Here is a 15,676-nt window from a genome sequence, read left to right as displayed (position 1 = left end):
CTGATCAAAACTGAAAGTACTCAGACATTACTCTCTTTACTTATTCTGATCAACACTAAACTGTCACACAATATTTTTAGCGCAACGCAATCTTTCAATAATCCCTACAAAAGAATGGCCCTGACTAACAATAACCTGTACCTTTCATGACTCACTTACCTCACAATAATCTTCGTTACTCGTACTACTGCAATACAGCGACCGCCAATACTGCCAGCTAAATAAAAGATTCTAACTACGGAAGGCACTAACTACTGATAGGCATAGTTAGCAAAAGAAAGATTTTGATAGAGAACAAGCAATGTATTTACCTTAATAGTCTTCAAAAGTCATTATATATATATATATATATATATATATATATATATATATATATATATATATATATATATATATATATATATATATATATCGTTTCATGACATCCAGTCTTACAAATTTACTCTCTCTAATGGACACACGTCCAGATCATCCGCTCTCAAAAACTTTGCCATCTCTCTCCCCACATCCACCACTGCTAGCGGATCACCTCCAACTGCACAACGCTACGCGCTGTTCATATCCAACTGCCAACCCTACAATAGCGAATATTCCAACAATGCCAACCATCCACAGAATGCACACAGCACAGCCAGTGATTTTCATACAGAGCGCTACGTGACGTTACCAACATAAAAACCTAAGCAGCCTACTTACAATTGCTTGAAAGTACAACTCTCTGCGTTCTTTTTGTTAGATTCGACATCATACATTGGTTGGGTATACCATAAATTCCATAAAACGTCAATTTACCCATGAGAATACTGTGATTCATACAGTCAGAAGCCTTAGAGAGGTCGCAGAAAATACCAGCCGGTGCTGTCCTTGAAGTAACCGATTTGCACAGTTCATTGTGTCACTGTGGCGCCAACTGCCCCTCAGATTGTTGCTGCAAATTCAGTACAACACGCGACGCCATACGCCGAACAAGATGGTCTTCCCTCAGGGTTATGCCACGTCGCCGCCCGGAGACCGGTCTTCTCGCGGCCGTACGTCCTGGCGACCACCGCTGCCAGTAAACACGTACAGTGCCTACATTCCTGTCAAGTCTTTCTGTAACATCGCAGAAGGTATATCCATCATCTCATAGGCCTGCTACACGACCTCGTTCAGACTCAATGAGGTGTCGATAATGACGTCATTGTCACCTTAAGGACATTATTGACTAACATCAACTCGTCACATTCAATCTTAAACATAACTAGCGCTCACAACCATTTCGCATTGTTTTTTGCGTCGTCATAGTGGCGCTACCAGCGCGAAATTTGAATAGACATCATATGTCAGATGTAGAAACACGCCTACAGACTTCCTACATCTACATCTACATGCATACTCCGCAATCCACCATACGGCGCGTGGTGGAGGGTACTTCGTACCACAACTAGCATCTTCTCTCCCTGTTCCACTCCTAAACAGAACGCGGGAGAAATGACTGCCTATATGCCTCTGTACGAGCCCTAAGCTCTCTTATCTTATCTTTGAGGCCTTTCCGCGAAATATTAGTTGGTGACAGTAAAATTGTGCTGCAGTCAGGCTCAAATGCTGGTTCTCTAAATTTCCTCAGTAGCGATTCACGAAAAGAACGCCTCCTTTCCTCCAGAGACTCCCACCCGAGTTCCTGAAGCATTTCCGTAACACTCGCGTGATGATCAAACCTACCAGTAACAAATCTAGCAGCCCGCCTCTGAATTGCTTCTATGTCCTCCCTCAATCCGACCTGATAGGGATTGCAAACGCTCGAGCAGTGCTCAAGAATAGGTGGTATTAGTGTTTTATAAGCGGTCTCCTTTACAGATGAACCACATCTTCCCAAAATTCTACCAATGAACCGAAGACGCCTATCCGCCTTCCCTACAACTGCCATTACATGCTTGTCCCACTTCATCTCGCTCTGCAATGGTACGCCCAAAGTGACTTTGTCAAGCTCTACACTATTAATGGAGTATTCAAACATTACGGGATTCTTTTTATTATTGATCTGTATTAATTTACATTTATCTATATTTAGAGTTAGCTGCCATTTTTTGCACCAATCACAAATCCTGTCCAAGTCATCTTGCATCCTCCTACAGTCACTCAACGACGACACCTTCCCGTACACCACAGCATCATCAGCAAACAGCCGCACATTGCTATCCACCCTATCCAAAAGATCATTTATGTAGATAGAAAACAACAGCGGACCTACCACACTTCCCTGGGGCACTCCAGATGATACCCTCACCTCCGATGAACACTCACCATCGAGGACAACGTACTGGGTTCTATTACTTTCGTTTATGTCCTGCAACTCCTTCTCGGTGTTGTGATTTTTTTTTCCGTCAGTGTATGTCGACGTATCCTTGCGGTCAGATCGTGTGCGGGTGTGGTGGTTGTGGGTGCCAGGTGGACAGAAGAGCCCAGCAGCTGTGGCGCCGCGAGGCGGGCTGCGCCGGCGAGCGCTCGGCGCCTCGTTAGCGCCCGGCGAAGGCGTCGCCGCCGCCGTCGGCCGCTGAATGGCTCGCACTTTGCGCGCCGCTTTGTCCGGCCCTCATTTTAAACCCGGCGCTGGCTGCCCGGCTGGCTGTTTGGGGCCGCGACGCGCGCCTGTCCTAATCTGCACGCCGTGTGCCGCCGCATGATAAACGACGCGCGCTGATGAGAAAGCTGTCACCTGCACGCAAAGCGGCCCACGGGCCGCGCTGCTCCGTCTAATTACGGGTGAAAGCGGCGCCTAAAGACTCCGAATAACCGCGTACCTCGCTCCCTGCGTCCACCAGGCTTACTGCGGAAAATTTAATTTGGCCATCTGCGACATTTGGTGCGACAGCGAGAAATTTTTCTCCCGCACTTGCCAGAGATTACGCTTTAAAAATTAATATAGGGGCCTGCATCGCCAGCTTATGCACCGCGAGATGCCACATATTCATTGACCGTGCAGTGGTCACGATATGTTTGTGTCATCAGTAGTCGCTGCAGACTGTCATTCCACATGGATACAAACGAAATGACACAATTTGAGAGATTTTACTGGTCTCATACAGATTTGATTTATATATATATATATATATATATATATATATATATATATATATATATATATATATAAAATCTGTATGAGACCAGTAAAATCTCTCAAATTATATATATATATATATATATATATATATATATATATATATAGGGTGTTTCAAAAATTATATATATATATATATATATATATATATATATATATATAGGGTGTTTCAAAAATGACCGGTATATTTGAAACGGCAATAAAAACTAAACGAGCAGCGATAGAAATACACCGTTTGTTGCAATATGCTTGGGACAACAGTACATTTTCAGGCAGACAAACTTTCGAAATTATAGTAGTTACAATTTTCAACAACAGATGGCGCTGCGGTCTGGGAAACTCTATAGTACGATATTTTCCACGTATCCACCATGCGTAGCAATAATATGGCGTAGTCTCTGAATGAAATTACCCGAAACCTTCGACAACGTGTCTGGCGGAATGGCTTCACATGCAGATGAAATGTACTGCTTCAGCTGTTCAATTGTTTCTGGATTCTGGCGGTACCTGGTCTTTCAAGTGTCCCCACAGAAAGGAGTCACAGGGGTTCATGTCTGGCGAATAGGGAGGCCAATCCACGCCGCCTCCTGTATGTTTCGGATAGCCCAAAGCAATCACACGATCATCGAAATATTCATTCAGGAAATTAAAGACGTCGGCCGTGCGATGTGGCCGGGGGCCATCTTGCATAAACCACGAGGTGTTCGCAGTGTCGTCTAAGGCAGTTTGTACCGCCACAAATTCACGAAGAATGTCCAGATAGCGTGATGCAGTAATCGTTTCGGATCTGAAAAATGGGCCAATGATTCCTTTGGAAGAAATGGCGGCCCAGACCAGTACTTTTTGAGAATGAAGGGCGATGGGACTGCAACATGGGGCTTTTCGGTTCCCCATATGCGCCAGTTCTGTTTATTGACGAAGCCGTCCAGGTAAAAATAAGCTTCGTCAGTAAACCAAATGCTGCCCACATGCATATCGCCGTCATCAATCCTGTGCACTATATCGTTAGCGAATGTCTCTCGTGCAGCAATGGTAGCGCCGCTGAGGGGTTGCCGCGTTTGAATTTTGTATGGATAGAGGTGTAAACTCTGGCGCATGAGACGATACGTGAACGTTGGCGTCATTTGGACCGCAGCTGCAACACGGCGAACGGAAACCCGAGGCCGCTGTTGGATCACCTGCTGCACTAGCTACGCGTTGCCCTCTGTGGTTGCCGTACGCGGTCGCCCTACCTTTCCAGCACGTTCATCCGTCACGTTCCCAGTCCGTTGAAATTTTTCGAACAGATCCTTTATTGTATCGCTTTTCGGTCCTTTGGTTACATTAAACCTTCGTTGAAAACTTCGTCTTGTTGCAACAACACTGTGTTCTAGGCGGTGGCATTCCAACACCAGAAAAATCCTCTGTTCTAAGGAATAAACCATGTTTTCTAGAGCACACTTGCACGTTGTGAACCGCACACGCTTACAGCAGAAAGACGACGTACAGAATGGCGCACCCACAGACTGCGTTGTCTTCTATATCTTTCACATCACTTGCAGCGCCATCTGTTGTTGAAAATTGTAACTATTGCAATTTCGAAAGTTTGTCGGCCTGAAAATGTACTGTTGTCCCAAGCATATTGCAACAAACGGTGTATTTCTATCGCTGCTCGTTTAGTTTTTATTGCCGTTTCAAATATACCGGTCATTTTTGAAACACCCTGTATATAGACTGAATCGGCGAGTGAAAATTTCGATTCCCGGCCTTGGTGCAAATTTTCACTCGCCGATTTGTACCAAGGCCACTGAATCGGCGAGTGAAAATTTCGATTCCCGGCCTTGGTGCAAATTTTCACTCGCCGATTTGTACCAAGGCCGGGAATCGAAATTTTCACTCGCCGATTCAGTCTATATACATGACATCAATATAGATTTACAAATAAAACGTCAGCAAAGTAATTGTGAACACATAATTTGCTATGTTTAAATTTTAACGGCAGCTCGAACTTGCATATGTTTTGAAACAAATTGATAAAACAAAAAGTGCAGAAAATCTCCTGATCTACCGCTGTCTGGCGTGTTAGCAGCATGAATTACTGAATAATTGATTATCTCCAACATTTAGTAATTAATAAAATACGACCATAGGCCATCATCGAGTGTGCGTTGCGGAGTTGTAGACCGCACACAACTTGTCACACAAGTCTTCACCGCCTTTCGTCGTGTGTACGAAACTGTCTTCTCTGATTTGCTTATCTCTTCAGCACGACTGTCATCTTTTTTGCTTTTCCTAGAAATACAGTACGTAATACAAGAATACAAGCTTTTTAAGACTAACCTATTTGAATGCTAGGGGACGCTTGCTTGGCTTCGTGAATTCAAGTGGCAATACCATTCGGCAAAACTATATAAATAGAACAGTTAACTAAGCCGTACCTAACAAACAATGTAACTAATAGAAAGTAACATTGGAATAATAAGAAACACGTTGGGAATAAACAATAATATGGACATAATGGCTTCCCTTTTACTACATCTCCTAAAGGCAACATTGCAAATTATACATAACGCCGTTGTTCGCATGGGACTGTCAGTCTGCAGCTGTTGATCGTTGTGCCACCGCTGCTCTTGTCCTAGTGAAACAGAAGAGTAATGTAGTATTGCAGATTGCAGGGAGGTACTCGGGTGTTCTGATTCTTAGGCCGAAATAAATTAGAAGGAAAGGAAAAAATACATTTGTGCGGACTGTCAGTCCGCATGCGACTAGTGCAGGGTTTGATCAGATTACAACAATCAGATCTCGTAGCAATTACCATTGTTTTAATAATTTCTGTAGCTATTTTAATGTGCCTCGAAATATAGCACCTTCATAATAAAAGCATCAAAAGCTTTTTTTCTGTTCAGTTGCAGTAATTTTCAGTAATCTCACAATATTTTAGCTTATACACTTCGTAACAACTTCGAGCTGTGTTGAAGGATCTATCTTACTAGATCGATTCCGACCCGTAGTTTTTCGGCTGTTTTTCAAACAGATAAGCTAAGCTACTGATCTTCAGGCTGTTTCACGTATCATATTACACTCTTCTACAGGTTTTAGAGGGGATTTAATAGGTCTAATTTTACATAGGAGCCGGCCGAAGTGGCCGAGCGGTTCTAGGCGCTACAGTCTGGAACCGCGCGACCGCTACGGTTGCAGGTTCGAATCCTGCCTCGGGCATGGATGTGTATGATGTCCTTAGGTTAGATAGGTTTAAGTAGTTCTAAGTTATAGGGGACTGATGACCTCAGAAGTTAAGTCCCATAGTGCTCAGAGCCATTTGAACCATTTTTTACATAGGAACCCATGTCCGGAAACGTCATCCAACGATACCACACGGCGTTAAAGTTATAGGCACTCCTAATGATTTTACAAATGTTTTAGGATGATGGAGAATAATAAATGTATCAATTTTAGGTGAGGCTCCCTGTACCGGATACTAACGAGTCGAAAGACATAAGGGAAAACCGCTCTGATACCTCTGACAATGGAATACATGTAAAGACACTGTTGTTTCTAAGATTGCAGTTATGCAACTTTCAGGGGTGATGGCATGAAGCAAAAAAAGAAAATGTGTCCCGTAAACATGGGCTCTAAAATGCGCTACTTCATCTTCGCTGTTGCGAAACACATCTCCTTTACTGAACAACCACTCACAGCTCTTAAGATATGCTTTTCAGAGCCCATGTTTACAGGACATTTTTTGTTGTTTTGGCCCATGTCACCATCTCTTTCCTCCTTGTCCTAATCATCATCATTTCATCCCGTTCGACACGCAAGTCGCCGAGGTAACGTCAGATCGAAAGACTTGTACGCGGCGAACGGTCTACCCGACGGGAGGCCCTAGTCAAGAAAATGGCTCTGAGCACAATGGGGCTCAACATCTGTCATCAATGCCCTAGACTTAGAATTACTTAAACATAACTAACCTAAAGCATCACACACATCCACGCATGAGGCAGGATTCGAACCTGCGACCGTAGCAGCAGCGCGGTTCCGGACTGCAGCGCCTAGAACCGCTCGGCCACAACGGCCGGCAGGCCCTAGTCATAGGACATTTTTTTACCACCTCTGAAAGTTGCCTACCCTAGAATGTCTGCCGGACGGGGTAGACGTGTGTTCTGAGGCGTCTTCTCACGGTTCGCTTCGCTCCCCCCGTCGGAGGTTCGAGTCCTCCCTCGGGGATGGGTGTGTTTGTTGTTCTTAGCGTGAGTTAGTTTAAGTTAGATTGTGTGTAAGTCTATGGACCGATGACCTTCGTAGTTTGATTCCATAGTCCTTACGACAAATTTCCAATCTCCTAGAATGTCAGTAACAACAGTGTCATCACGTGTATTCCGCTGTCAGAGGTATCAGAACGGTTTCCGGTACATGGACACTCAGCTAAAATTTACACATTTAGTCTTCTTCATCTTCATAGAAAGTTTGGAACGTTATCACGGAATTACCCTGAACGAACATACATTTACAGGCGTCGGTGTCTGTAACTTGGACGCCCTGGAGCGTTTCCGGACATGGAGTCTCACGTAAATCTTGTTCTACTGAGTCCCCTCTAAAATATCTAGTGTGATACACTCCATATATAATCGATCTGAGTGTTGTAGAGGGAGCTGAGTTGGAGAGTGGAGTAGCGAACAGAGCGGTTAGCACGAGCGTGGCGTAGCTGTCTACAAGCAGGTAACTGTGGTCACCGAAAGAGGCTGCACAGTGCCGAGCAGTACGGAACAGCTGGTCACTGACACACGTAGTGAGGAAAACCGTGCACGCATCATTCGGTGGCGAGGCGGACAGCCCGGGTTGTGAAGTTGTATCCGTTAGTTGCTGCCCGCCTATACTGTGTCGCCTTGCATGGATTAGCAAGGCATCAACTAGTACAGAGAAACGTGCAGCTGATGTTCGACTACGTGCTAACACAGACGACGTGTAAATCTGGGAAATCGGCAGATTTTACAACCAGTGAAGGGACGCTTTTGCTATGCGATTGTGCTCGCGGACGTAGTTAAAGTGCGTGTATTGTACTGTGTATTGAACCGGGGATCTAGAAACGACGGAGAGGCTTCATCCCGCCGTAGCCCTCCGTGCTTCACAACCCCGCAACAGGCCACAGCAGCCCACCCCCACCTCTCCTCCGACCCACACCGAACCCAGGGTTATTGTGCGGTTCAGCCCGGCGCCAGTGGACCCCTCACTCCCTTCCCCGGGAACGTCTCATACCAGACGAGATAACCCCAAATGTTAGCGTGGTAGAGTTATGATGGCGTGCTAGTATTCGGATACAGTGTTTGCGCAGTAATCGCCGACATAGTGTAACGGGGGCGGAATAAGGAGAACCAGCCCGCATTCGCCGAGATAGAAGGAAAACCGCTTTAAAAACCATCCACAGGCTGACCGGCACACCGGACCTCGACGCTAATCCACCGGGCGGATTCGTGCTGGGGACCGGCACGCCTTCCTGCTCGGGAAGCAGCGCGTTAGATCGCGCGGCTAGCTGGGTGGGTTAGTTAAGGTGTACTACAGTTCTATTGCAATACAGTTGGAGTCATGGAATCTGACGATCAAGGAAGTAGGACTCAAGCCTAGCTGGTGACTGGTAATTTGATAAAACATATTCAGTTTTGCTGTCTTGTTCATGTAAAGCCAGAAAGACTAACGTCTGAAGTTTTGAGAAACAGACCAATCAGACTGGTGGGTAGTGCTTGAGCAGTAGATTCCTTCTACTTATTCGGTGTAAGTTAAATGCTGAGTGTGTATTTGACACGATTTTTAAATGGGTATATACGGTTGCCAATGACAAGAAAAACTTTCAGTCTTATCGTAAAACCAGTATGTTTAAAGCGCAGTTACTTAAAGGTCAGTGTGCTCTGTAAAATCCTAGTAATACAATGAACAGCATATGACGTTTTTATTTTATGAAGTTGTAATTTTTAATTGACTGGCACTCTACACGAAAATTTTCGATAGTTAATCTTTTGGCTAAGAAACTAGTAATAAGATAGAACACAGACGATAGAGCACAGTATAACTGTACAGCGCTGTTTGATTCTTGTATCACTACTAATATCAAATAAATGTTTTTTTCAAGATATGACGATAGTAACTGTTCCCGAAGGAACAGATACCATTTATGACCGTGCAGCTTCTCTAGAATAAATGATAAGTAATTGAAACGCTCAGCTGCTGACAGGTGTTGTTGATGCACCGCAATGGGGACAGCTGAAAATGTGTGCCCCGACAATGGTATCTGTTCCTTCGGCAATAGTTACTATTTTCATATATAGTTATACGCTACCCAGCCATTGATCTTCTTCTGTGCGAATGCGCACAGGTTGCCCGAACTCTCACGGGAATCGTTACCTTACTGGGCGCGAGTAATGAGTGGACGGGTAAATATCTATTAGGAACATTACGTATGTAGATTGTGGACAGTTCGGAATGTGAGTCTCACGGGAAGCGTGCAAGGGATAAGTCCCTGCAGTCGCGCTATTCATCTGTGCCCTCGGTGGCTCAGATAAATAGAGCGTCTGTCATATAAGCAAGAGATCCCGGTTTCGAGTCCCGGTCGGGGCACATATTTTCAGCTGTCCCCATCGAGGTATATGAACAACACCTGTCAGCAGCTGAGGGTTTCAATTAATTATCATTTATTCACTGATCCCAAACCACTGCCATTTGCGACTGCAGAGGTGTTAAGCGAGTGCTCGTTGGAGTGCACGATGGAGATTTTCTGTGTTTTGTGATGAAATAAGGGTTCTCCTCGGTGCCAGTGATGGCCGTGTGTTGGTTTTAAGGAGGCCTGTAGAGGACCTGCAACCAAACTCTCTTGGTGATAGACACAACATCTGGAGTTAAGGTATGGGTTGTGATTTCGTATGACAACAGGGGGACTATTGTGGTTATTCCACGCACCCTAACTACAAATTTGTTCCACAATCTTGTGATTCGACTTGTTGGGCTGCCATTCATGAACAGCATTCTAGGATAACTCTCGCCAACATACCGTTCTTATGACCCAACATGCTTTACAAAGTGTCAACGTATTGCCTTGACCTGGTCGATCATCAGATCTATCTCCAATCGAGCAGATATGGAACATTATCGGACGACAAATCCAGCGTCCTCCACAAACAGCGTTAACCGTCCCCGTATTGACCGATCAAATGCAACAGACCTAGTACTCCATCCCACAAATTAACATCTGACAACCGTACAGCACAATGCATGCACGCTGGTTATTAATGTACCAGTATTTCACGTTTACAATGGCTTATTTGGCATTTACATTAACGTATGATCTTGCAGTATTACTCAGTGAAGCGTCTTACCTAGATAACTGTATTTCCGAAATTTCTTTACTGTACGTTAACTATTTTTTGGTGTAGCGATTTTGTTTTCCGTCAAAGCCCTGGTATAAGCGTAAGAGGAAAAGAAAATCACTGCCATATAACATTTAAAAATAAGTATTTCAGCAGTTAAAAATAAGTATTTTCCCTTGAGGTTTTTACTTGGTTAATATCACCCTTGAGCAAAATTAAACTATGAATAATTTGAGGGGAATACGCGGAAAAGTCGCATCACGCTGTGTACTTCGTTCTGTAGACTAATTCCCTAGAAACTGTGGAGGGAGTCGTTGTCTCTGGTTCTGCAGAAGCCGGCAGCTGTCTCCAAATAAGGACCTGCCCGAAGGGAGACAGGAGAGCAGAGCGTCGAAGTTCCCCTATAAAAAACGCGGACCACTGCGGGCTTTCAAAGCGCTCGTAAGCTCAAACTGTGAGCTTTGCAGAACTTCTCAACAGTAGCCCAAAAAGTTGAAGCTAAATTGTCCTGTTTAACCCTTCTCGTAATTCCCTCTGGTACAGACCTCGAGCCCAAGTTCTTCTCGCCGAGACTAATGGTGTGGCAAGTTTTTACGGTCGTTAAGAGCCGCTTCTTGAAGCGAGCCTGATTAGCCGTTAATACGACCACCGGAGTTTCCGTGTAACACTCCGGCGGACTTATCTGTCACCTGCTATTCTAACGAGACTCCCTCCATTACCGTTGCCGCTTCGTTTGTACGCCATTGTCTTAAGCTGAAACAGTAACTATTTGTTAGGCGAGTTCCTTTATTCACACTGTCACTGAAACTGAGAAAGCAATGTACCGCAACAAATTCCACGGTCTCGTTACCATATTCAAAAACACTGTATCGCTCTTTGTAGGTATTTCTTTAAGCAGAGCTCCGCTTTTGTTTGGGCTTCTTGATAGGTGTATTTCCAGAGGATTGACTTCATCGGGGCGTCCACAGGATAAGAAATCCGTACTACATTGCATCACTAATAACATACGGGGTGTTACGAGTATAGGTTAAGATATTTCTACTGCTGAATGAGAAAAATATCTTGAACAACGTTATAACACTATCTACTTCATTTGCAGACTAATAATTACAGCAATAACAAGCAGTATGTTTCTAGGCTGGGTAGTACCTCCTAGTACATGTGGCAAGAGCAAGCCTTTAATGTCCATTTTCGCCTGGGTAGCAGGTCAGGTATTCAAGTGTGGACACATGTACATCGAGCACTCCCTAGTGCTAGACCAATGCAACTACCGTCCAAACTCCTACACATAGGAGACAAAGGATAAAAAGTATCAGTTGAGTATATATTTTTTCTGACTACATTCTTATTCATCGGCGATAATATTCATGATGCGGTGTTGCTTATCCTCTGAGAGCTCACAGCAGGCAGCATATAGAGTTAAATTCTTAGGCAGATACATCTGCATTCAGCACTAGACAAGACATCGACGATTGCAGCGGCGCTGGACCCTAATTTGTGATACGTTTGAGCACAACCTAGATGGAGCTACATCGCAAGAGTGTGGGGGAAAATAGGTGTATGAAGTATTTTTTCACCATCTTAGCCAGTCCTGACAAGTAGAAACTTGCAAACTAAACTTAGGTGCAGTGTCATGCTTTGTAATGAATATGTTGAAGTTACTGAACTTTTTTCTGTGGAATGCACCGTGACATCGTAAGTTAACAGTAATTCAATTACCCTACCCCTGGGGGTGACCTTACAGTGACTGAGCCCACAACGGATAGATCATGGTAGCGTCTGTCGTGCAGTATTAGTTTGCCTATATACAAAGATGGTATCTGTTCTTTCGGACATGACCATCTTAGTACACATATAGCTAAGGCTCACCGGCCACTTGGCCATCTTCTTCTCCTGTGCGAATGCACAAACAGTGCCCGAACTCTTACGGGAATCGGCAACGCGCCGCGAGTAATGAGTATAATGGGCGGGGGCACTACGATTGTAGTGCGGGACAATACGTTGAGAATGTGGGTTCCGCGGGAGGCGTGCCAGAGATAAAATCCCTGCAGTCGCGCGCTCTGCCCCGTGTCGTCGGTGGCTAACATGGATAGAGCGTCTGCCATGTAAGCAGGAGGTTCCGGGTTCGATTCCCGGTCGGGGCACACATTTTCATCTGTCCCCGTTGACGAATGTCAACGCCTGTGAGCAGCTAAGAGTGTTCACACCACGCCCCCATTAGCCCTCCACGCCTCCGTCGTCGCTGATGCAGAGACCCTCCAACGCCCCCAAAGTGTTTGTTTGTTAAAAGTGAGTGCGGTGTAAAATTTGTGCAGTGCAACCACAGTGCCAGCAACGCAAAATAGTGCGAGACGACGAAAATATAGTCGTCTCAAATGGAAAATATATATATAAAAAAAGTGTAAATATTACTAGATGTGTGCTACATCTACACATATAGCGCATACCCAGGTAGCGCTCATACAAATGTGTGAAACATCACTCGCTACGCCGAAGACGATTATGTGAGTACACTAACAAAAGAAACATCTCACTGCAATTCCTATCAAATCATGCTAAGCTTACCTAGAATATGTTTTGTCCAATTATAGAGTTTTTTTATTATGTCTCAAATGTGTTCCTTATCACCCTCTCTCTCCATTTCTCTCTGTCTCTCTCTGTCTCTCTCTGTCTCTCTCTGTCTCTGTCTCTCTCTCTTCCCCTTAACCACCATCTCGTGGACACATCGCTATATATATATAATATTCATTCATACATATTTCTCATTGTCCATTGTTTCTTAGATGTAAGCCTTAGCCAATAAGATAACTCTACAAATAGCTACATGCCACACAATGGCACCAGACCAAAAACTCTACCTAAAGTCAAGAACTTAGAAGTGATTGAATCAACAACCCATAAAATTAACAAAATGCAAACAAAGCTGAAAGAATGAAAGTCTTATTGTATTGTCCCTCTGACTTACAAATCAGGGTAACATTGTAAATCAAACTGCAAACGAGCAACATGTAACGAAACAGACAATAGCAACAAATTTACATATCAGATAAGAAAAGAAAAAGACTCAATAACTAACAGATATAGAAATTGAATGTACCCTCGAAACTCATCACTGTATTTGTTATTTTGTAAATAAAAGTTTATTACGTTACAAAAAAAATGTCATTGTAATATCAGTTTTGCCTGTACGATATGCATCGTACTTGTAAAAATGTTGGCGCATGTTCGAAATCGTTATGAATGAACTTTGTGACAAGTTATAAGGTGATGTAGCGTGGAAACGCGGTTAACTAGAACACTGAATCGGATATCATTGTGAAGAAGTTGCGAAGCATTACTAGGACACAAAGTGAGACAATGCGAATATTATCTGAAATACTGAATACAAAACTGAAAATAATGAAAGATGTCGCCTCTTATGATTCTTAAATATCCTCGGAATTTTACAATGGTCACTCCAAAAGAAGTGCACACTATTTTTTTTAAATCCATCTTTTATTCTACATGTTTGATGTATTACAGTGTGTAGATATACCCTTTAGGAACAATATTTTCATTTCTCCACATAATTTCCATCCCTCTCAACTGCCTTACGCCATCTTGGAACCAGCGCCTGTACACCCGCACGGTAAAATTCTGGATCAAACTGTTGGAGCCACGGTTTGGCAGCGTGCACAAGGGAGTCATCGTCTTCAAACCTTGTTCCACGAAGAGAGTCTTTCAGAAGATAGTCACATGGAGCCAGGGCAGGACTGTAAGGCGGGTGTTTCAGTGTTGTCCATCCGAGTTTTGTGATCGCTTCCATGGTTTTTTGAGTGACATGTGGCCGTGCATTGTCGTGCAACAGCAAAACATCCTGCTTTGCCGATGTGGTCGAACACGACTCAGTCGAGCTTGAAGTGTCTTCAGCCGGCCGAAGTGGCCGTGCGGTTAAAGGCGCTGCAGTCTGGAACCGCGAGACCGCTACGGTCGCAGGTTCGAATCCTGCCTCGGGCATGGATGTTTGTGATGTCCTTAGGTTAGTTAGGTTTAACTAGTTCTAAGTTCTAGGGGACTAATGACCTCAGCAGTTGAGTCCCATAGTACTCAGAGCCATTTGAACCATTTGAAGTGTCTTCAGTGTCGTCACATATGCATCAGAATTTATGGTGGTTCCACTTGGCTTGATGTCCACAGGCAAGAGACCTTCGGAATCGAAAAACACCGTAGCCATAACTTTTCTAGCAGAAGGTGTGGATTTGATTTTCTTTTTCTTGGGTGAATTTGAATGATGCCACTCCACTGATGGCCTCTTTGTCTCTAGTGAAAAATGATGGAGCCATGTTTCATCACCTGTCACAATTCTTCCAAGAAATTCATCTCCACCAATCTCGTACTGTTCTAAAAGTTCGCTGCATGCCGTTTTTCTTGTTTCTTTGTGAGCCACTGTCAACATCCTGGGAACCCCCCTGGCACAAACCTTTTTTAACGCCAACACTTTCAGTATTCTGCAAACACTTCCTTCCCCTATCCCAAAGTAGTGTGAAAATTCGTTCACTCTGATGCGTCTGTCAGCAGTCACCAATTCGTTAACTCTCTGCACATTGTCTGGAGTGTGTGCAGTACGAGGCCTGCCGCTGCGAGGGCAGTCCTCAATATTTCCGTGCCCGCTTTCATCACGTAACCTGCTTGCCCACCGACTAACTGCACTGCGATCGACAGCAGCATCTCCATACACCATTTTCAACCTCTTGTGGATGTTTCCCACTGTCTCGTTTTCACAGCACAGGAATTCTATGACAGCACGTTGCTTCTGACGAACGTCAAGTGTAGCAGCCATCTTGAAGACATGCTGCGACGGCGCCACTCTCGGGAACAGGTTGAACTAAGTTTGAAAACAAGCGGGAAGGATGTATCTACACACTGTAAAACTTTCACTCATGCAGAATAAAAACTGTATTTTTACAGAAATAGTGTGCATTTCTTTTGGAGTGACCCTCGTAAACAACTGAAGTTATAGGAAAGCTTGCGTCCAAATGAATTCCAAAAGATTAAAAAATCCAGTATTGAGCGAACGCGTGGCTGCAGCTGCCTCGAAAAGGAAAAGGAGAAACGGTACAAAGCGATTATGTGTTCTGTAACTACTGTACTGCTTTCTTGGCTCATAGAACTTTTTTTCTCTCGTTTTTAGGTACCCAAGACCAAAATTCACAGTACTAGTGATGGAGACACTACGAGTTGCTTGCAACTGCCATAGTTAGACGTATCC

The sequence above is a fragment of the Schistocerca serialis genome, chromosome 7, assembly GCF_023864345.2.
Source record: "Schistocerca serialis cubense isolate TAMUIC-IGC-003099 chromosome 7, iqSchSeri2.2, whole genome shotgun sequence".
Classification (NCBI taxonomy): Eukaryota; Metazoa; Arthropoda; class Insecta; order Orthoptera; family Acrididae; genus Schistocerca; species Schistocerca serialis.
This window is presented reverse-complemented; position numbering follows the sequence as displayed.